Source organism: Hippopotamus amphibius, chromosome 2, assembly GCF_030028045.1.
Source record: "Hippopotamus amphibius kiboko isolate mHipAmp2 chromosome 2, mHipAmp2.hap2, whole genome shotgun sequence".
In the NCBI taxonomy this organism is placed as follows: Eukaryota; Metazoa; Chordata; class Mammalia; order Artiodactyla; family Hippopotamidae; genus Hippopotamus; species Hippopotamus amphibius.
The window spans coordinates 183,441,248-183,466,311 of NC_080187.1; the positions used below are offsets into that span (position 1 = coordinate 183,441,248).

Consider the following 25,064-nt stretch of genomic DNA (forward strand, 5'->3'; position numbering starts at 1 on the left):
CTGGCACATGTCCTTCCTTAGATGGCCCCAGAAGTGAAGTGTGAAGTGCTGGCTGTCAGGAGGAGATTGTGTGAGCCTTCTAAGTCCTTCATTCAAAACGATTCAACAAGTCCCTACTCTGTACCAGGACTGTGCTTTACAAATGTGAGTCCAAACAGACCTAGCTGTTGCCCTCACGGAGCTGCAGTCTGACGAGGGAAATAAACAAGCACACACACAAAAAAACTTGTGACCGAGCAGGACCCTAACGGGCCTTCCCAGGACAGACCCTTCCCCAATATCCTCTGCTTTAGCCCCTCTCTGAAGTACCTAGATAATAGTACCTGATGCACATTTCCTGAGTGGTTTTACAGATGCTAAAACTACCACCAAATGGAAGAAATTAACTACTTTATGATCATGAGCACACAGCCCCCAGACCTACGGACACCGAAAGACGAATAATGTTCACCCCTGGGACATCACCCTGTTACCTCACCATCAAACAGTCAGAGAACTGTGCATAAGCTGATCACACACTCCGTGACCCACCCCCTTCCCTCACCTGGCCTTCAAAAATGCTTTGCTGAAACCCTTGCAGGAGTTCGAGCTTTTGCACTTTCCTTCACCACAACCCGCTGTCTGTAGATTGGCTTGACTGTGCATGTGCAAGGGTGAGCAAACCCAAGTTTGGTTCAGTAACAAGCACGTAACTACTTGCTATGATCAGTTCTAACACAGAGCATTAGAGAACAGGAAGAGGGTGACCCAACCTAGACTAGGTATTAGCAAAGCTTTCCCAAAGGAAGTAATGTGTACATCAAGTAGAAGTGAACCAGGCAGAGAAGGAAAGGGAAAGATTAGAAACCAAGATTAGGAACCACTAAGGGCAAAGGCCTGAGCCAAGAGGGCCAAGGCCCGCTGGAGGAGCTAGTGAGGCAGAAGAGTGGGAGAGGGAGGGGCACAGGTTGTAGATTTGGGTTTGGAAATGTAAATAGTGAGAGATGAAGTTGGCAGTTCCAAGCGACAGTCAATGCCAAGTGTTGGGCTGGCCAAAAAGTTCATTCCAGTTTTTCCGTAACATCTTCTGGAAAAATCTGAACGAACTTTTTTGGCCAACCCAATATTTTGGCCTTTATGAAAGTAACAGGAAGTAGGAAATACCAGGATCAGAATTTCTGTAGAGTGAAGGATAGGTTGGAGGTGGGCCTACAGTAGATAGGTGGAAAATAGTTGCCAAGCTATTTCAGTAAAGCGAGGATAATCATGGGAGACTAAACTGAGCGGGTGGCAGTGGGAAAGGGACAAGTGGGCAGTCTTTAATGATCTCAGATCTGTTACTTTCATTAGTCTCCTAATGAACCGTATCATTAAAATTTAGAAAGGCCTGGTCCCCAGTATGCATCCCCATGAATATCTATTGATACAGTCAATCTTTTTCATCCCATGCTTCTTCCTCTCCTTTTTTAAAAAAGTGCTCTCTCATATCTGTCTAAAATGGCCCCACATTGCAGAAGCAACTCCTCTAGAAAAAAAGAAACATCTGTTAATTCATTTCCTAATACATCAATACTAAAGGCATGAGAGAGATACCAAAAAAATTAGGGAGAAAAAGTTCTCTCTGACTTCAAGTTCAAATCTTCATTTCTTTAACAACATTTTACAGTTTGGCTTGTTTTGGGGATTTAAGAAAATTAGCGTGTACACTATGTGCTCCCTGCCATGAACACTAATACTATGTACTTTCATCTATACTATTTAGTCGATCCATCAACTTCATTCCTTTTATTAACCAATCAGAACCCCAAAGGTAAGAGTGACCAGGGACTTGCCTGTCACAGAGCCAGAGAGAGCACGAATAGGGAGGCCAAGTCAGCTGGAATCTAAGCCCCGGCCCTTTCTTGGTCACCATGCCAGCTCTTGAGCAGCTACAATTTCTTCCCCTCGCTTTTTCCTCACATACACTGACCACTCATTTAAAAATAATATGTTCACTGCAGCATGAGGTCAGTTTGCCGAAGGCTAAGAGAGCAGGACATACAAGTTACTCTTTCTAGCTTTGCTCAGAACTATCCACAAGATGTAAAGCAAACTGCCTTGCCTCTGTTTTCCACTGGTCAGAGGAAGATAATGATATTAGCGTACAACAGGTTAAGTATGACTGCTAATAATCATTATGAGAGCCCCACACGGTAGAGCTCAGTCGCTCCTCAAGAAGGACTTTCCACTCAGCTGTGGGGAGCGTGGTCAGCAGACAGCCTCCAGCAGGCAGCTCTCTGGGCGGCCTCAGCTGCGGAGAGCCTCTTGCCTGAGGTCACACATTTTCCTGGATGGCCCGCGTTCAGTGACTGAGCGAGAGGGATAGGAAGGCCAGCCGCTTCAGCCGACACAGGACACCGCTGACTGGCAACCCTCAGTTGGTGGAGGTTCGCCAGGTCTGCGGGCAGTTCAGTTTCTTCCTCTGCCCAAGTATGCTTCCTCTCCCTCCCTTTTGCAGGTGAGGCTGCTAATAAACATCTTGCACCCCAAGCTCCACCTCCACATCTCTGCTAGAGAATCCAAATGGTTTGGATTCTCTCTACTGACCCTGGAGATATTAACTAGGTCAATGTAAAACTTAACTACATATTTGAAATGCCAAGAGCAGGCCCACTGAGTAACTTGACTTGAAATTGTTCTATTAATTAACAGAAGGATATTTTTTATTTCATATTTTAAGTAAATCAAGAATTAGCTGATACTTTAAAAAAAAAATCTCAAGTTAATTTAATCACAGGCTAAGTTTGAACATTTGACTTTTTATTCCAAATAACTCTGAAAGAAAGTGATGAAGTTAAAAATAAAAGGGTAAAACTAAAGTAGCACGTCTAATGGAATGACAGCGTACTGCAGCGACACTGCCATAGCACCACTATACGGCAGAGATCTACTCTGTTAAAAATAGGTGATATTCCTTCTGTACCCAATGCAGAAGGGAACTTTTGGGCTCTCTGCATATCTAAACTAAATATTTAGGGGTTTCAGTGAACATTTCCCTTCATATCATATATCATATCAAAACAAAAATATATACTTCAAATAAAGCATTAAAACATTCTCTTTATAATAGATTATTTCAGGTTATCATTCAAAGGACTTGCTCCACTCTTAGCACAAACTTTCAACTACATCTTGGAAAGTAAATTCTGAAATATAAAAGGAGAATTAACAACATCAATAGGGTTATTTTTATATGTGCACACACAACTGCACGATGTAAAAGAGAACAAAAACAAACACAATAACCAAGACGTGTGAGACCCTTCAGTCTAGTTTTCAATGTGTCACACAAAGCTGATTCTATAACTGCTCGACATCGATAAATCAACAATCAGCAGTTTTGCAAGCAAAGCACATTATATAAAACCAAAAGGGAGAGAGAAGACCCACTCATGAGTTACTGCCAAGGCTTAATTAACTAGAGCCACTTAATTTTAGTTCTTCTTTTAGAGAGGAATCACTCTCATTCTAGGAAAGTCTTTTTTCCAACCCTCTCAGAAACCAGAAATTTATATATCTCCCTGCTTACTTATAGCCAATGTCACAAATTTACTTTTATCTAAATCCAAAGGTAATATTTAAAGACTGGAATTTTAAATCATTCAGGTAAGGATAATTGTTAAAACATTACATAGATAGCAGTGATACGAAAGGAAATGTTCACTCTAAACCCCTAAATATATGACCACTGAATTAGACATGCAAAGAGGCCCAAAGGTCCCTACATTAACTGTCCAATATTTCCTGAGCACCTACTATGTACCAACCAATGTTTGGGTGGGTAAATCTATTCCAATAGTGATTACCTCGTTTGGTGAACAGAAATAGGAATTCAGGACACAAACTTGGCCCCAAAACACATGAAAATGGCAGAAAATGTACTTCCATATATTAGGAGTAAATTAAAGAACTATATATTGGATCTAAAGTAGCAATTATTACTCTCTTAACTATGTACAAAAGAACACTGAATAAAGGTCGGTTGATCAATTGGTTGAACTGGAATGCTGAACCCAACATTCTTTCATAGGGAGAAACAGCTGCGATCTGTTTCTATTAAATGGAAATCCTAATAGGATTGCCACGTTATACTGCATGTTATTCAATATTACCAGTAACTCAAATACATTATAAATGCTGAATACTGAGGAATGCCATAGAAATTCTTGGGAGTCGCAAACTTCTAAATGTATTGAAAACACGTTTGCAACATTTTTACAAACAGAATCTGAGAGTTATGATATTAATTTTCATTTTAGAATTCAGTCATATTCTTTAGTGAGTTCAAAACCAAGCCAAATATACACTACGTGAGCAAAAGGGAGGCTGCAAAAATAACACTTTGACAAACTGACAGAAAAATGTCACCTCCTGCAGAGAAATAGAGGTGTTGAAACAAATCAGGTTGATTCTAGTTTTTATTAATGTTTAATTATTTACAGGACAAACTTCATTTGCAATGAAAATACTTGCTCATCAAGTTGAAAGATGAATGATGATTGCTTTTTGAGCATTTTAATATTAACTGGATCAAGGCAGGGAACTAGCAAAGGGGTAAAAAATAAAATTTAACAATTCTTCCTAAAACTTGTGTCATTTTTTTGGTGTGCCGGAGAAGGAAAGGCTTTTAAATGGAAATTTTTATTCTTTTCTGCTTTGGTTAATTATGATTAATTAAATACTTGGTAAAAGTAGAAGAGTAAACTAATGTTTTAAGTTGAATTTCTTTTTCAAAAAACTCAGCTGTTTGTATGGAATGAAGGAATCAGGGATTCATTCTGTAAAGACTATGTTAATGTTTAATTTGCTTGTGTTTTAAAGAAGCTGAAGGCTCCTGCAGGCTGTTTTCCTTCTATGCCTCTACCCTAATCCTGGGCACAACCACCAAATTTTAGTGCCACCCCCATAAAAGCCAAGGGAGTAAGTTTATTTTTCCCAAGGTTCAACAGAGATCTCTTGTGCTTAGCATGAGGGCAGCGGATTCCTGCATTAATGCATACTTTTATTAAGCTCTCACTTTATTTTAGCATGCTACAGATATTTTCCAAAGGCTTTTATAAACCCTCTAGTTTTCTGACTTAAAAATCCAAAATATAGCCAAGAAAGTCACACATTTAAATATTCTTACCCAAAGCGAATAATGCAAAATCTCTCAAACCTACCAATCCTGGCATTAAATTATTTTAGATTGAATTTTTAGTAGCAAATGGCCAACTAGCCTCCAGAGTTTCCAAAGTCTCTCCTGCCTCAGGAGGGGGCTGGCTTTCCCAAACGGCACAGAGAATCCAACTATCACCCACTCAGCAGGTCCCACTGAGTTCTGGGCTCCACATACTTTCAAGTCAGTATCCAGAAAATGGGATATAAAGATTCTCTAGGAAATAGCACCTGCATAGGCAGTGGTTATGAGTGTGGGTTTTAGAGTCAAGAAGACCAGGGGTGCCTCCTGGTTTTGAAAATTACTATGACACTGGGCTAGTTACTGAACCTCTCTAAACCCCAACTTCTTCATGTTAAGATGGTGAAAGATCTGCTTTGGGGAATCGGGCGAGAATCTACTGAGATGCTAAGGGTAAGGCATTCAGCAGAGTGGCTGCTGCAGAGATGCTCGGTACAGGAGCAATCACTGTTGTTTTTTTTTAAATAAATTTATTTTATTTTATTTATTTTATTGGCTGTGTTGGGTCTTTTTTGCTGTGTGTGGGCTTTCTTTTTAGTTGCGGTGAGCGGGGGCTACTCTTCATTGTGGTGTGCGGGCTCCTCATTGCCGTGGCTTCTCTTGTTGCAGAGCACAGGCTCTAGGCGCATGGGCTTCAGTAGTTGCAGCACATGGGCTCAATAGCTGTGGCTCACGGGCTCTAAAGCGCAGGCTCAATAGTTGTGGCACACGGGCTTAGTTGCTCTGCGGCATGTGGGATCTTCCTAGAGCAGGGATCGGATCCGTGTCCCCTGCATTGGCAGGTGGATTCTCAACCACTGCGCCATCTAGGAAGCCCGCAATCACTGTTAATATTGCTCCCAGCACTGAGGTCAGCCCTAACACCTCCATTTATCATCGGTGCTTAGAAAGGGCCTGGCTGTAAGCCACATGATCGCCTGTCTCTCCCCTCTCTCCAGAACTAGTTCAGACAGAACAGAAAAAAAAAAAATCACTAGTTGAAAAATAAAGATAAGGATATTTTGGCACTGTGGTTCTTTTCAGAACTTGGGGAATAAAACAACTGACACTTTTAGCACACTTAAGGGAAAAACCTGACCAGTAGCTTGAAACTGCATCCAGTATACTTGGAGGTAGAAAAATTAATTATATATGATGGTGATATGACAATCATAATAATAATAATAATAATAATAATAATAATAGATGCAGTTCAACACTTACAAAGACCCTGGTGAAGGTGTCACACAATTTTTTCAGATACTTGATGCTCAGAGTGGTTATTAAATTTTCTAAAGAACACACAGCTGAAAAGAGAAGAGCCAAGGTTCAAATTCAAGTCTGTTTTATTCCAAATGCTCATAATTGCCATGATACATTCCAAGTACCCTCCCCATAAGCTATACAAACCTCACACAACAGCACTACATGATGAGATGAGATGGATGGGATAGGGGTAGGATGGAAATTTATAGCATATTTAATACAGAAGTGTATAGCCTAAGTAACCGAAAGAAAAGAGTGAGGCCCTCTATACACTACAGAACATTGTGCACAAAGTGGCAACCTAAAATGAGAGCCACTTAATCATCTGGCAGTTTGGGGATTAAACAATGGAGAGCATAGGATAATCATAGAATTTATCATTCTTAGGATGTATAGACCCTAAAGTACATATGAGTCCATGACATTAAGTCTCACAACCAAAAACTGCTCAAAAGGTCTCAAAGAAGAACTTAACCAATAATAATGAAGAATACGGGCATTTTTAAAAGACTCTTCTTACTACCCCAGGAATAAATGCAACACGGTTCTCATAAAGAAATGTAAATGTATTGTTTTAACCACAGAACTGGATTAATTATAATTCTTAGTTCATAACATATACACTTATCTCTCCTTAATGGTCCATTCATGATTTGCTTTGTATTTAATCATTTGTGTTTTTATGCATATATTTATATGTTTTAGATAATGTACTATACTCTCATGAGCTCACCACTTGACAGGAGAACTAGAATATTAACAATTTACATCTATCAAGTGATTTTCCCCATCCCACCTGGGTTAGCTGCTATGCTAAGTCATGTACTTATCACTGACTTGCTTTTTTAATATGTAGTTTATCATATGTATATCTTAAAAGTATATTGTTTAGTTTTAATTATTTTTAATTTTTAACACATTAGACATTTAAAAGAGGAAAAACGGTATATCCACAGATTCAGAAAAGCCCTTGATAAAATATGATGTAAATTCTTGTTAAAAATTCTAAGTAAATTAGAAATAGCGAAGGTAATATCCATATCCCGATTTAACTTTTTAAACCCTATAATACCCATCACACTTAATGGAAAACACGAAAAGCATGGCCTTTAAAATCAAGGACAAGAAAAGAATGCCTATTACCATCACTTCTTTTCAGTACTGTCATGGGATTCCTAAACAGTACAAGAAAAAAAGGCAAAAAGAATGGAAAACATGAGATTAAAATGTCAACTATGACTGTATACGTAGAAATCCCAAAACAATCTACAAATAACATTATTTTCTCAAAAAGAGAGTTTAGCAAGATGGCTGGATATAAGATCAACATACAAAAACTAATCACATTTCTATACACCAACAATGAACTGCTAAAATACATAATTTAAAAGACATGATTTATAATTAGTATTAAAAATATCAAGTAACTAGGAATAAATATATTTTTAAATAGATGCCAGATTCAAACATGGGAATGTTTTAAACTTTATTGGGAGCTATTAAAGAATACCTAAATAGACTGAGAAATATACCAGGTTCATAATTAGGGAGACCTAATATCATAAAGATGACATTCTCTCCAAATTGACCTAAAAATTCAATACAATGCTAATTAAAATCCTAAGAAGGTTCTTCATGGACCTTTAGAAGCTGATTTAAAAATTCTCATGGAAGAACAAAAAGCCAAGAACAGCCAAGACACTTCTAAAACAGAAGAACAAGGACGGGAGTTGTGCCCTATCCAATATTAGGACTTCTTCTTAAGAACCAATTAAGAAAACATGACTCCGGGCAGGGATACACATATTGACCTACGGAATAGAAGAGAGCTCAGAAAAAAAGTCTCACACACATATATGACTTTAGTATATGACAGAGATGGTGAATTATGTGATAAAAATGAAAACTGAATCTTTGTTTCACATCATACAAAAACAAATTCCAGATGGATCAGGACAAAAAATATCAGAAGCAAAAATTTTTTAATTTTAGTGGAAAATATTTTTTAGTTCTTTCTGACCTTGAAAGGAAAGGTTTTCTTTAAAAGACAGAGAAGTGTTCATTATAAAACATTAATAAATTTGACTGTTAAAATCAAGGATGTCTCACAATTAAAAGTCACCTTGGGAAAGTGAAAAAACAAGTTACAAACTGAGAGAGGATATCTCCTATCTATAAAATCAGCAAAGGTGGGAGGGAGGCTTAAGAGGGAGGGGATATGGGGATATATGTATAAATACAGCTGATTCACTTTGCTGTACAGCAAAAACTAACACAACATTGTAAAGCAATTATACTCCAATAAAGACGTATAAAATTTTTTTTAAATAAAAAATTAAAATCACCAAAGGATTAGTATCAAGAATATACTAAAAACTCCTATAATAATAACAAAAGTCCAATTAATCCAATTTTTAAAACTAGGCAAAAGACATGGACAAGCATTTTTCAAAAGAAGGAATACATATGGCAATAAGTATCTGAATAAATATTTAACCTTAATAGTCATCAGAAAAATGCAAAAGAAGACCATTTTAAACTCACATACTGAGCAGCAAAAATTTTAAAGTCTGATAATACCAAGTGTTTAGAGAGAATACGGATGAACAAGATTTCTTAAGTATTGCTGGTAGGAATGTAAACTGGTACAACTACTTTGGAAGGCATGACTGAATTATCTTGTAAAGCTGGACATTCAGATACCCTATGACTCAGGAATTCTACTCCAAAGTAGTTAAAACCAGAGGAACTCTTACACATCTATAGCAGATGACACAGACAAGAATGTCCACAACAAGGGCTTTCATAGTAAAAAAAAAAAAAAAAGTCTGGAAATAACCCAAATGTCTATTTACAAGAATACAAGAATATGTGTAAAAAAATGTATGTACAGGGACTTCCTAGGTGGCGCAGTGGTTAAGAATCTGCCTGCCAATGCAGGGGACACGGGTTTGAGCCCTGATCCTGGAAGATCCCACATGCTGCAGAGCAACTAAGCCCGTGCGCCACAACTATTGAGCCTGTGCTCTAGAGCCCGTGAGCCACAACTGTCGAGCCTGTGCTCCAAAACGAGAAGCCACTGCAATGAGGAGCCCACGCACCACAATGAAGAGTAGCCCCCGCTCACTGCAACTAGAGAAAGCCCGTGTGCAGCAACGAAGACCCAATAAATAAACAAATAAATAAGCTATGTATATAGTTATATTTATAGAGTTATATATAACAATAGTCAAACAGATTGTTATAATTAAAAAAAAATGTAGGTATGTACATTCCCACTGTGGAATGTTACACAGCCCTCAAAAAGAATGCATTACTGATGCATGCAAAAATATACATAGATCTTGGCAACATAATATTGCCTGAAAAATTTAAGTCCCAAAAGATTAACAATACCAAGATACCTTTTACCGAAGATAAACTCAAATATAAAATTTAAGGATATATTAAACCAGGAATCCAAACAATAATCAAATTGAAACCCCTACCTCTCTAAAAACTTGTCCTAAAAGTACAAATCTTCAGAATTTCCATGGTGTGATATGAAATCTATATCATTTATTTTATTTGCTAAATAAATGTATGTACTTCATCAAGATCAAATGAAATACAAATGTATAAAACTAACAGTGTACATGCAGATGTTATACCATCCTTCATTCTTTATCAAAAATAGTTTGCTCATTTAAGGATGTAGGTCATACACTCAATCATAAAGATAGTCTTGGAGAATTCCAGTGGCCCAGAAAAACATTAGGTATATTATTGTGAAAAGGCATGTTTTGGAAAACAGCTCAGTCACGTAATTTATCTTTCCACACTTGGTATAGTGTCCATCTATAGCCATTTTTGAGTGAACGGAGAAGGCCATACATTTGCTCAAAGATCAGTTTTGAGCCCAGTAAGGAAATCTCTTTAGCTCCTAAATTAGAAGCCAAAGAAGCCTGGCAGCCTTCACATGTGGGAAACGTATCGAGCAGTGAATAGGACAATTATTCCCAAGGATTGTGTGTTCTGGACATGGGAATGCAGCTCAGTGCCCCATGAAAACCTTATTTGGACTCTCAACTTTCAGACAACACTAAAGCCATGGGGGTTTTCCCCTCCTTAATGTCACTAGTCTATTCTGATAACAAATAATTGCCTTTGATTGCCAGATATTTAGTATACTAGTTATATGACTACAACCAATCAACCTACTGCCCTGAAAACTGGAAAATCTGCCATTTTTGTCCTGAATTATTAAGGCAGTGCTTCATAAGTACTGGAGAATCTGCAAATTAAATATAATAGCTTTACCATGAGTTTTCACTACTAGAGGTATCTAGGTTCCACTCCTACATGCCTTGTCCATGTTTATAAAAAATACATATAAAATAATGGTCTTTCTCCTTTGAAAAGGAGAACAAAACGATAGTAAGATAGTTTGAGTTGTTTATTAACCATTCCAAGTGTTAGAGTTCTACTCTGTAGTGTCAGTGGCAGAAAGCACCAAAATACTGGTGAACAAGGTAGAAAAAACCTGATAAAGCTACGGAAATGAGAACACAGTACAAATGTAGACAAATGCCTTGTTAAAGAAATGAGGATACTGAAGTGAATTCGGTTTTCTAAATCACTAATGTCAAAAATTATTAGGTATGTGATTCATGATATGCACCAAACACAAATATTTTATTTCCTATAAAGTATTCCATGATGCCCCAATTCAAAAGAACACACATACGCATTCCAAAACTACTTGCATACATTGACAATATGTGACACGTAAATTAATACAACCCCTCTGGAGAGCACGGACTTGAGCTTAATCATACACGTGTCTGTGCCCCACTTAGACTACGAGTTGATAGCAGAGACTGTCTTATTCACTGTTGTATTCTGACAGCACAATACATTATTGGTGCTTAGAAAAGACTTTTTATTGAATGAATGAATTTGGCATTATGTATCAAGAGCCTTTAAAATTTTTTCATACCCCTTTAAGCCAGTAACTCTATTCCTAGGAATTTATCCTAAGGAAATCATCAGAGCTACAAAGACAAATATACAGGGATGTTTGTTGTAGTATTTTTTCTAATAGCACAAAACCTAAATGTTCAACAACAAGGGAATTGGTAAAATGCAGCATATCACACAATATACTGTGGTACTAGGCAGTTATTTAAAAGCATACTCACAAAGTGTAATTATTGACAAGGGGAATTTTTACAATATAACATTACTTATATTTATATGTATTATATATTACATATATTATATATTTATATATAATACTTATATATATGTATATAAACACACATATACACACATGCTTAGATTCTAATTTATCATGTAGGTATGGATGAGTAATTTGTATACATAGAAAAAGAACTTGTAGAAAGAAAATACACTGAAATGTTAAAAGCAGTTAACACAAAAAAAAGAAAAAAAAAGTTAACAAATTTTACTAACAAAACAGCAATATATTTAAAAGCTTACAAAAATAACTAAAATGTTCTTTATAAATGAAATATAAATGTATTTATTTAATAATAAACATTCTTTGTGTGTGTGTGTTCTATCTGTAAGCTATCCAACAACCTCACAAAAAAACACTTGGTATTTAGTCTTATAAGTCAGAAACGAGACATTCATAAGGAAGAGGAAAATATGTAAATACACTTTAAACACCAGAAGAGCAACTCCACCAAAATGAGCACATGCTTTAAAAATAGTCGTGTAAATAAAGTATCTCATCGGAAAGGTAAACACTAGTGAATATTTTGTTTAAAATATAGAAGCATTCATATGTAACGATAACAGTGAAACACACATTACAAAAATACTCTAAAATCTTTTAAAATAATAAACACAGTTATTTCCAAATTTTGCTTTCTAAAAATAAAATTCTGCTACCAATTATTATCAAGGGTGTGGGATTTTCTTTCTTTAATGCCGTTTTATGTTATCACTAAGCGAATTCAATGATGGTAACAGAATTCTGGATTCATCCAATGGAAACACTGCATGCCTACAGGAAGGCAACATGAAATCACAGAGCCCAAGTCTGCCTCCCTGTATAATCTGTCCACACCAAGCCCCAGAAGCTGCTAAAATTAAACAGCAGAAACCAGATCCACTGATTGACCAATCAAAAGGCTGTTAGGTTTTTCCATTTCAATTCTTGGGGTATTGTTTCATTGTTGTCTTTCTTTTTTTTTCAATCCAGGAAAAGTCCTCACCATAAAGATCTCAAAACAGAATTCAAAAGCAAGGGTGGATCTTGTCTGGGTGTTGGGCTATTCATAAACACAGGTTCATTCTTCAGCCAAGTTTACTAAGCTGTTTAATGTCTCTGAATCAGTTTTTCTCCTTGTTAATTAAAATAAGCTAAATCAAGTTTCATGAAATTTTAGGAAGTTTTATACTCAGATAACTGACATTAGGTTTAGGTTTTTAGGAAGGATGGAAAATAGTTCAGTATAATTACTGCAGTAACCCAGAAGTCCAAAGTAGGCTGAAAGCTAAGCAATCAAAAACCCTGAATATCTTTTTTTTTTTTTTTTAACCCTGAATATCTTAAATCCAGCTTTAGAAACCAAACAGATCTGGATAAATGTTGCAAGTCCTTGTACATTTTTCTGAACTGTTGCCCTGGCAAAGTGACATGGGGAAAAGAATGCGTGCCCCAAATAACACCCAAATTTTGGTCACAGTCTCAGCTACTATTCAGCTAAGATAATCACGAAGTCTCATTTAAAAATAAGAGTTCTGCTCTACCTGAAGTGACACATGGAAGATACAGGGGCCTCCACATCTGCAGGTTCCACATCCATGGATTCAACCCAGATGGAACCCGTGCATATGGAGGGCTGACTGTACTACGCCATTTTTTTTTTCTCACTGCCTCTTTGATCAAGTCTTTATTCAAAATTAGCTGTCCAAAATGACCTGACCCTTCTTCACCGAATAAACAAATTTAAGTTCATGCAGCAGCCTTCTTTTCCTCTGTGGTGGGGTTCTTTTCTGTGGACTTCTTTTCAACTGCTGGTTTCTTGGTCACTGCAGCCTTTTTTCCCATCAACAGCTTCTTTGGCTTCTTCAGCTTCTTAATGCAAACAGCCTTCTTTCCTTTCTTTACCACCACAGGCTTCTTGCCTGCAATCCCTTTCTCACCTGATTCGGCTTCTAGTGCTGCGGCTGCCCTATCCAGCTGGATTTTGTGGTTCCTGGCCTGGCAGAGAATGGTGTTCTGGCACATGGTCTTTGCCTATGGGTTTAGCTTCAACGTGATTCTCAGGTTTTTCAGTGGATTCCTCCTCAGGACTCTGCAATGAATCTTCTTGCGTGGTGCTCGGAGGGCTCTTTGGATCTCTGGGCTTTTCAAAATTCTGCTAAGGTCTGTATTGAGCATCTTGTGTATGTGGAGGTTGTAGTTATTCTTGAGGGAGGAGGCCAGGTGCCAACCAGCTCATCTAAGTTGCGGAACGCACTTTCAGTCCAAATGCAGAAACGTCCCACGTGCCCACCAGAAGCAAGTTTCAAAATGTTCAGTTTGCTTGTATTAAGCAGAGTCATTCCAGGGATGTTTCTGAAGGCCTTGATGATACCATTGTCCTCATTACAGATGATGCAGGGTCCCCTGAGCGGGATACGGCGACGGCTTCTCATCTTGCCTTTGCCAGCTCTCGTTCGCTGAGAGGCGTAGACCTTGTTGATGTCATTCCAGGCCTCAAGTCTCTTTGGAAGCAAAACAGCCTCCTTGGTCTTCTTGTAGCCTTCAACGTTATCTTCAACCACCAAAGGAAGTTCAGGAACTTCCTCTACACGATGACCTTTAGACACAACCAGCGCTGGCAAAGTGGAGGCAGCCAGCGCAGAGCAGATGGCATATCTCTTCTGTGTTGTATTCACTCTGCGGTGCCAATGTCGCCAGGTCTTGGTTGGCGCAAACATGCGGCCCCCGTGACACATATTTCCAAAAGCACCCTGGCCAGAACAGTGAGTGCTGCCACCTCGAACCCTAGGAATTCGAGCCACAGCTCTGCCAGTACCCCAAGACTCAGCACTGGTTTGATAACCTGCTAATTCACTGACAGCATATGGCTGTCTGTTGTTTTTGCGCAAGTTGGCATGAGCAATATCTGGTCGAATGGGAGCCTTGAACACAGCAGGCAAAGTGACATTTTTGCCAGATGACTCCCCCTTTTCAGAGTACACTGATATTAGTGGATGAGCACATGCCATGGCAGGGAGAGAAGAAGGCCACGCTCCTCTCCTACCATGCCATTTTAAATAAGGGACTTGAGCATCCACAGATTTTGGTATCCATGAGGGCGTCCTGGAACCAATCCCCCATGGATACTGAGGGATGACTGTGTATGAGCATCAAGGTACAAAGAACTTGGGTCCTTAGTAACTGTGGAACCACAGTCAGCCCTGGACCTTCTATCTAGACATAAATATGGGAGAAAAATTAACTTCTATCTTATTTGCAAGTAATTATTTAGAATTCCTCTATTAAACAGCAATCAATAATTAGTCAAAATATCAATAATACAGCGGCTAACATTTATTTAGCCTTTACTATGTACCAGACACTGTGCTAAGTGCTTTACATACAATCTTTCATTTGTTCATAACGACAACACTTTAAAACAAGTATTAATATCCCCAGAAAACCAGGCTTTATGGAGGAGAGGTAACTTGCCTGGAGTCATTCAGCTACCAGGGCTTGAACACAGGCCTATCTAATGCCGCTGCCATGGCCAGACTGTGAACCACCACCTCTACACCTTAAATTCCATTTGCCTGGTATGGAGAGCAACCATGACCCCTCCTACAAAGCATTCTTAGAATACTGAGTTGCATAACCTTCATATTTGACTAGCACATCTTCAAGACTGTGAAGATGAAGAAAAAGAAGAAGGAGGAGGAGGAGTTAGAGGAAGGGGAAGAGGAAGGGGAGGAGGAAGGGGAAGAGGAAGGGGAGGAGGGGGGGAGGACGAAAAGGGCAGCATAGAAATGAGAAAGTTATATAGCCAAGATTCACAGAGAAAAAAAGTTCCTACTGCCACTCCAATATAATACAATTTAAAGTCATGCCATAAAGCTATACACCAAACAGTTAACAGTTTTGGGTTTTGGTTTTTGAGTTTTTTGTTTTTCTTTTGGAATCAGGAGATTACAGAAGATCTTTGTTTGCTACATTGTATATTTCTATAATGCTTGAAGTTTTTATAACCAGTTGGCATTATTTTTATTATCTGAAAAGGCAGTAAAGATTTCTTAAAATATGTCCCAGGAATTTTCCTTTTGGAATTTTATCATTTTAAGAATATGTAATTCTCCAGGTTACCAAAAAAAAAAAAAAAAAAGCAAAGTGCTAGGAAAATATACTGATATGGATATGTTGATCAAGGAAAAAGAAATCAGATTTATAAAAATCTATTTCCAACTATATTATTTCAATATGGATATACAGCAACTTATGACACTAACTACAGCATAATAAGGGAAGAGAGTTAAGGGAAAAAATTTAGGCAAAAGAAAAATAACGGTGAAAGAAATAAGATGAAATTGATAGTGTGCCAAATGCATAGGCTAAAGTCCTGCAGCCTTGTTAGAAATGTGCTGCAAAATCTTTTTCTGAGCTTCCTAGCAGACAGGGCAAAAGAAGCTCAGCGTGTCAATCAGATGACAGAAATGAACTTGTGAGAAGGAAACACAACTGATTTGGTGACCAGAACCTACTGAGATGCTTTCTTTGGTGAGACCATGGAGAAAGGTACTTTTTCACATAACAAATTATGTCTCTAAACACAGATGGGATTTTTGAAACTTTGGGGCCCAGTTTCAAGTACAAAAGTTTAATAATTTTAAGGCCAAAATTTAAATAACTTGAAGCTGAAAGACATGCATATTATATAGAAGCTGAAATAAAATGGTCTCAATATGGTTGCTGAATCAGTTTCCAACCACCTTCTCCTTTATATAAATAATATATTGTCATTTACTTTCCATAATTTATTTTCCTCACAGATACAAATATCTTAAATATTAGCGACCCATTTTTAAAATATGCAGCACTAAAATCATTATGGCCTGACATTTTTATATGCTTATAAAACATATTTTGTTCCAACTGTTTTTATTAGAAGAAGTGTGGCCTGCTGAAAACCAAAACCTACATATTTTACTTTAAAAAAAAAGGCAGCTGGAAATATAAAACCCCACACATTTGCTTTTAACACTGCTTGGGAACTAAAACCTATAATGTGAATGTGACATCTATTAATGGTTTGCTCAAAGAAACTGAGACTATGTTTTAACAGAAAGCAGCACTCCGAGCTCATGCCACAACCCACGGCATCCTCACTGCTTCCCAGGAAGGGGCTGAGCAGGGAGGCCATGCACTCAGAGGATCCCTGGATGAGGGCGTGCTTTCACAGGGATCTCTGCATTGCTGTACTGTCTCCAGACTCAAGAATACAGAAACAAATTCTTTGGAATTTAGCCCCCAGGGAAGCAAGCAAATTATGTTAACCACATGCAAACATTTATATTACTCTCTGGTTTGTTTCCATGACCTTCCAAAATAAACTGCAATTTAAAATCAGATCTTAGAGGACTACATATGACAAGACATCCATATTGTTTTCTTGCCTTATGAAAGGACAAAATTTGCAAAAACAATTACCTAATATCATTTAAATTTTAATACTCTAATCACAGATGTGTTTATATTAAAATAAATGTTTGTTTCTTAAAATACAATTTATCCCCAAACTCTTCTGCTATAAATTAAATATGCCAAGCATAGATGCAGGAAGTAGATGCCTAGAAGCGGCCAACAGATCAAAGTTCCTGGTCCAGTGCAGGCAAGAAAAGAGAACAAAACCAAATACATGTACATAGAAGGGGGTAGAGGCAAAGTATATAAGCAGCAGGGGCATGGTTGCTCACTGGGTGGGTTCTCAGGGAGCAGGTCAACAGAAGTTAATGGAGTGGTTAACGGCCCAAAGAGCCAACTGATATCCAGTATAAATATCAGCCCAAACACAAGTCTACATGTTCGCTGCTAGGTGATCCCTTATTGGACATCTCCAGCTGGAAATTCAAAACTTGACATGAACCTATCATGGGAATGCAAGACTAGTTCAATATGCAAAAATCAACCCATGTAATCTACCAGAGTAGCAGTCTACTGGAAAGATAACAATAATAATAATCACATCAACTGATGCAGAAAAAAGCATTTGACAAAATTTAACATCCATTCTTTTTTTTTTTTTAACATCCACTCTTGACTTTAAAACTCTCTCAGCAAAGTAGGAATAGAAGGGAACTTCTTCAACCAGATAAAACCTGCAGCTAAAATCATACCTAATGGTAAAAGATCAAATGTTTTCATCCCAAAATTAAAAACAAAGCAGAAATGTCCACTCTCACCACCCCTATTCAAAACTGTACTGGAAGTTCTTGCCAGCGTAAGAAAAAAAAGGTAAGGAAATGAAATAAAAGGTATACCAGATTGAAAATTAAAAAATAAAACTATTCCTATTCACAGACAAGATGACTGGCTATGGAGAAAGCCCCATGGTATAAGGAAGGAAAAAAAAAACCCTCCTGGAACTAAGAAGTGATTTTTAGCAAGTTCACTAGATAAAAGTCAACACACAAAAATTAAACATGTTTATATATATATATATATATACACACACACATACTAGCATGGTACAACTAGAACCCCCAAAACATACCATTTACAAACAGTTTCAGAAACTAAATATTTAAGTATAAATCTAAAAATTTACATATAGGATCTATATACTGAAACTACAAAATATTGCCAAAAGAAACCAAAGAAGATTTAAACAAACAGAAAGATGTACCATGTTGATAGATTGGAAGATTCAACATAATAAAGATGTCTGTTCTCACCAAACTTATCTATAGATTTGTGCAAACTCAATCAAAATCCCAGCATGATTTTCTATACATGTAGACAAGCTGACTCTAAAACCTGTATGAAAAGACAAAAGAACTAGGATAGTCAAAACAATTCTGATAAAAGAAAAATAAAGTTAGGGAAATCACATGACCTGATTTGAAGACCTACCGTAAAGCTACAGTAATTAAGACAATGCAGTACTGGCATAGGGATAGACACACTAGATCAACAGAACAGAATAAAAGAGTCCAGGAATAGATCCACACATATATGGCCAGGTTACTTTAGAAAAGGGTGTATAAACAATTCAATGGAAAAAAAAATAGTCCTCAGCAAATGAAACAAATGGACATCCATATGCAAAACCAAAGGAACCTTGACCTAAACCTTATACCTTTTATAAAAAATGGATCATATATCTAGTGATAAAATGTAAAACTATAAAACCTTTAAAAGAAAACATAAAAGAAAATCTTCATGACCCAGGGTTTGGCAAAGATTTCTACACATGACACCAAAAGAAGAAAATGATAAATTAAACTGCCTCAAAATTAAAATTTTCTGCTCTGCAAAAGACACTGTTGGTGGGGGGGGCGTCAAGGAAGGGAGGGAAGATGGGGATATGTGTATAAAAACGGATGATTGAACCTGGTGTACCCCCCAAAAAAATAAATAAATTAATTAATTAATTAAAAAAAAAAAAAAGACAGTTAAGAGAATGAAAAGACAAGCCAACAGAGTAAAAGATTTTGCAGAAAAGATAAACCAATCCTTTATCTGATAAAAGACTTGGAAACAGAATATTTAAAGAACTCTCAAACCTCAACAGTAAGAAAATAAACAGCCCAACTTAAAAAATGGGCAAAAGACAGACACCTTACCAAAGGGGATGTATACATGGCAGATAGGATCATGGAAATACATTCAACTTCATTAGCCACAGGAAAACGCAAATTAAAACAATGATATACCACTACACACCTACCAGAATGGCTACAATTTTAAAATCTAACAACGCCAAGTGCTGACAAGACTATGGAACAATTCAAACAATCATATATGGCTGGAGGGAAATGCAAAATGTACAGCCACTGTGGAAAACAGTTTTTGCAGTTTTTTTCACTTTTGAGCATTTATCTCTAAGAAATGAGAATGTTCACACAAAAACCTGGATACGAAGTTTATAATAGTTCTATTCATAATCATCAAAAACTGGAAATAACCCAAATATCCTTCAACGGATAAATGGACAAACTATGGTACATCAAAACAATGGAAAACTATTCATTGTATTCCATAAAATGGAATATACCAATAAAAGGGAGAGAACTATAGATACACGCAACTTGAATGAATTTCAAAGGCATTATGCTGAAGGAAAGAAATCAGACACAAGAGTACAAGCCGCATTGTTCCATTTACGGATGTGGGAAGAATGTGACTGCAAAGGAATAGCATGGAGAGTTTGGGGAAGCATGGAACTGTTCTGCATTCTTACATGTGTTAAAATTCATAGGACCTTACACAAAAAAAGTCCATTTTTTCTGTATGTTAATGTAAAATTCAAAAAATTTTAAGTATCTTTGGGTTAACTTAATATTAAAGAATTATTATTAATTTTGTTAGGTGGATAATGGCATGGTGGTTATATTTCTAAAAAAACTCTTACCAACTAGAGACTCATATTGAGTATTTATGGGTGAAATGACATGATGTTTTGGATTTGCTTAAAAATAACTCCTACAGGCATAGGGTCAGGAAGGGGGTCACAGATTTGATAAATGTTGAAGTTGAGGATGGGTAATGGGTACCCGGGTTTTCATTAGACTCTTCTGACTACCTTGTTGTATACATTTGAAATGTTTCACAATCAATGGCTTTTTAACATAAAAATTTTAAAGAGTTGAACATGAGGATCCAGAGAGGACATTGAGGCACATGAGGAACATTATTTAAAAGGCTGGAGAACAATAACTACAGCAGTGATTCTTGTCTGCCTCCCTCCCCATTGGATCGCCAGTGCCAAGCATAATACCTGGCACATAGGACACAGTCCATAAATCATTGCTAAATGAATGAAAAAACGAATGGTGAGTAAACAAGAGGAGAGCTTACTTTTTGTCCTTAGCCCTATAGAAGGACACAATGTCAAGAATCATAATTCTGCATAATTGAAATCTGAATAGGGAAAACTGGCTTAAGATCTTTTCTTTCTTCCTTCCTTCCTCCCTCCCTTTCTTTCTTTCTTTTCTTCCTTCCTTCCTTCCTTTCTTTCGAAATGTTCAAAACTCAGTTTTATTCCTTATTCCTTCCTTTCCAAAATACCCTAGCCCATACTGGTTTGTCTTTTGTGAACCATTCTAGTAAGTGATCCTAACAATTTCCTACTTGATAAAATACAGCGATGAAGTGTTCTCTTGTGTATGATGCCTACACTTTGGCTTCCTCATCAGATAATGAGATGAGAACACCTGATGTGAACTGAGTCCCCACATACCCAGGCACTGTCCTAAGCACTTTCCATTCAACCCCACAAGGTCGGTTCTTATTATCTCCACTCACAGAGGAAGAAACTGAGGCAGAGAGAGGTCAAGAAACTTCTCAAAAGTCACACAACTAGTAAGGGGCAGAGCAGGGACTCAAACACAGACAATTTGGCTCCACACTTGTTTCAACACTGCCTCTTGCAAGGACCTTGAGAACACAGACTGCATCATACATACTCTTCTATTCTTGTATTCAGCAACGAGCCCCTAGCACAGTGTTGGGCATGCGGTAGACACTTTACAATCTAAGCGACTGGTGTTCTATCTGGGCTGTCTTTGCAAATTCAGAGAAGCATATTTAGGGGAAGTTTTTAGCTGAAGTCTACTTTGTTCTGGGACTTCCCTGGTGGTGCAGTGGTTAAGAATTCGCTTGCCAACACAGGGAACACGGGTTTGAGCCCTGGTCCGGGACGACCCCACATGCCGCAGAGCAACTAAGCCTGTGTGCCACAACTAGTGAGCCTGCGTTCTAGAGCCCAAGAGCCACAACTACTGAGCCTGTGTGCCACAACTATTGAGCCCATATGCCACAACTACTGAAGCCCGCACAGCTAGAGCCCATGCTCCACAACAAGAGAAGCCACCGCAATGAGAGGGCCATGCTACGCAATGAAGAGTTGCCCCTTCTCGCTACTAGAGAAAACCTGCACACAGCAACGAAGACCCAATACAGCCAATAAATAAATAAATAAATAAATAAATAAATAAATATTTTTTAAAAATAATAAAGTCTACGTCGTTCTGAAGAGCTCTCCTGTTGTTTCTTTAATGTTTTATTTAATTCCACTATGAGAATTTCCTTGACAAAAAAAACAAAAAACTATTCATGTGTAATAAAGATAAAATGTTAGTACCTAATCAGATGTTAAGATTCTTTGTGCAAATACTGCCCAAAAGGGATACCAAAACAATCCTAATAAAGTTAAAATCAACCTGAGGAAATTTATTTTATAACCCAGTGAAAGTCCTTTACTACAAACATTCCCCACCAACCCCCAACTCCCTCCCCGCACCATACACACAAACAGAGGAAACGTCAAAGGTTACTTGTCACTGAGAAGACAAAATATACCTCTGGGAATTTTGATCATTTTTAAGATCTCTATCACTAACGGTTTGGAAAAACTTCAATATTTGACACAATTCTGGATTACATGTGGTTTAAAGGTAAAGAAAAGAAATCGGTATAGTCAGCTGTCCATGGCTATCTTTCTAATGAGATGTGTGTTTGCTGAACATAGCTAATGTGAAAAAAAATTCTAAAAGATGAGTTTTCCCACTGATCTTTTTCTTCTATGGCATTCTTCTAAAGAGAGAATAATCCTAAAAGAACAAGAAAGACTGTGAATGAAATTTCACTGCACCTGGCCATCATCCGGACTTCGGTTCAGTCTCACAAAACACTCCAGACACTCTACATGTCTTCTGTATATTCACATGTGACATCATCTCCATGAAATGGTAGACAATCACGAAGCTATGACTTTCAAGCATAACGCAAATCTTGCTGACATAGTTAGCTAACATTAGCAAAAAGGAAAGCAAAAACCATTCAGCCAATAAAACTTACTTTCAATAATGAATTTGGAGCAGGATAATTTTAGTGACCATAAAACAAAGGCAAAAACATTATCCTATCAAGGACAACAATATGCTAATTGACTTGCCACTTATATCTTAAAGGGATTCTCCAGGAAACCCCAACTCTACCAGGCAACCCACCACTGACACTCAATCACTACTGGCAAGAAAGAGAATACAGACCACCGCTAGGTGGCATCTCCACACCGTTTCTTTCATCTCAAAACATTTCCTCCTTTACTATGGCTTTCCCCAAATACCAGCAGTGCAAAATACAAAAACAGGGGCCTCACTTCATCAAAAAAAGCAGACAAAAACGAATTTAGAAAACACGTTTTTAACAAAAAATGCTTCCTGTAACTTTCTACATATATGCATAGGTTTATAGTCTTTCTCACCAGACTGTAATTATGACTTAGTATTCATAATTCATAATTAGGTATCCCTCTCTCTTTGGTAATATATCATTCCAATAGCACAATATAGCATTGGAATGAGTTTCTTTTTTTTTTTTGTAATAAATATCTTCTAAACACACATAATGGGAGTCCTTTCTGCCCCTCCCTATATAAGGTGGTTAATATAAAAGGCTGTGTCTAACTGAAAAAAATAAATAAGGAGTGGCCTCTAATACTTCTTGACTCCCAGTTGATGACGGTAAATGTCAAATAATCCTGCAGACAGGGTAGAGTGTATATAATTTCTTCATTCATTTTAAATAAACAGTGTTGAAGTTTTTTAAGAGTTTTTAAAACAAGTCAGGATCATGACCTTGCAGCATTCATAAACAATCAGCACATCTCCCAAGGCTCGGGTGGCATCATTAGAATGAAAGAGAAAGTCTGAGTAATGGGCATTTTGTTTATTTGAAATGTTTAAATATGTTTTGTCCTTGGCAGAGGCAGAGGACAAGCAGTTCTGCCTATTTATTTGTATTTATTTGTAAAATACCACCACTGTTTCAGATGGCTACCAACAGGCTGGATCCCAAGCAAAATTAAAAGTATGTGTGGTTTCTCCTTGGCAGCCTACGTCTCCCCTTTGCCTCCCAAACCTGTTTCTTTCCCTGCTTTACAGCCCCTTGCTAATAACACCTCCTGTTTTTGACACTCGATGCCCTCTCTCCTTTCTAAACCAACCAAAGCAAGGGCCTAGAATCAGCCATTTCCTTCCAAACGCCAGTCACTTGGCAGAGCTGGTCCCTCCCTCCCACACGGTCCCCTGACATTTTATCTCCCTCTATTTTAGTCCTTAATACCTCACACTGTAACTGTCTATAAGAGACTCTCCTCCACCAGGAGTAAAGGTCTATCAAGAAAGAAGACCAGGTCCTAATCTGTATTCCCAAACCTACTATGCTGTTTATAAATAAGTCCTCGAGAAATGCCTGTTTAATGAATGTATCCTCTTGCCCTTCCCATTTACATTTTAAGCCTCTTCTCCAATTGTGGAAAGAAAGTCTTTACCTCCATTTAATGCAGGAGTTATTTTAGTGTTCAAAAACAAGCTTTTATGTACATGTAGATGACTATTTTGTTAGGGGAAAAAAAGGCTCAAAGCTTTCATTAGATTCTTAAAGAGGTCTCTAACCACAAAAATTTGGAACCAAACCATGCTAAACAACTTCAGGTATAAGGAATCAGAAAGAAAAAAAAAAGGTGTATTATTGTGCAAAGGGGCCTTCCAAGCATCCCCAGGACTATTTCAGTAGGCAGCTATCTACGCTGCTTACAGACAATGTCTTCTGAGTACAAAGTAGACAGACTAGTCCCTGCTAAGAAAACCAGGCCAGTTTGTTCTAAGGTTGTTGCAACAATATGTATTCACAAAATAAATGCTTTAAAGAAACCACAACTACAGGTGGAAGATAATGATTAGAATACATAAACAGCAGACCCTCTTATCAGAAAGATAAAGCCAAATAGGTCAAATTAACACATTTATATTAATAATAAAGATTAGCTACCTGAATGTCCAAATAAATGGTGTAAATCACCAAAGCCCTCCAAGAGAAAATGTTGGAAGTAAATGGAGAATCATTTGAGTGCATTACTATCTTATTTCCTTTGTTTATTACTGTACCATTCTTCCTCTCAAATGATTTTCTCAAATAACTTATTTTTCATTTTGAAAACGTACTCTCCACTATCCCTGTAACGAACATCTAAACCATCAGTCAAAACGAGCATTATATTAGGCTCTCAGGGTTGGATTCAAATAGTTTGGAGTAGAGGTCTTCTGATGAATTAGAAAATCCTGCCTTGGCCCAATCTAAGAGATCCTTGGAGGAAGTTACAGTGTGCAAAAGGCACAATTTCATGTTAGCTGAGACATGAGTGGATCCATGAAAAAGGCTTTTTTCTAACCAGAACATGGCACAAGCCTGCCCTGTGATTCTGCCATGCCATAATCCAAGCCCTCCGGGAGCTGACCACTGCATGGAGACGGAAAGACATGCTCACAGCAGGGGAGGAAAGACCACAAGCAAGAGAAGAGTTATCCAAAGCCCACGGCCACTTACTCCAGGCCAACTCTGGACGGAGCACAGCCCCTGAATCTA

The 25,064-nt window shown here is 37.6% G+C and overlaps 1 protein-coding gene and 1 pseudogene across 1 annotated transcript in view; both read right to left on the minus strand.

Annotated features, from left to right (window-relative positions):
- The window catches only part of FSIP1 (fibrous sheath interacting protein 1), a 187,464-nt gene that overhangs the window by 74,564 nt on the left and 87,836 nt on the right, over window positions 1–25,064 (minus strand). The gene's annotated exons all lie outside the window — the stretch shown is intronic.
- LOC130845044 (60S ribosomal protein L4-like) lies at window positions 13,410–14,695 on the minus strand (annotated as a pseudogene).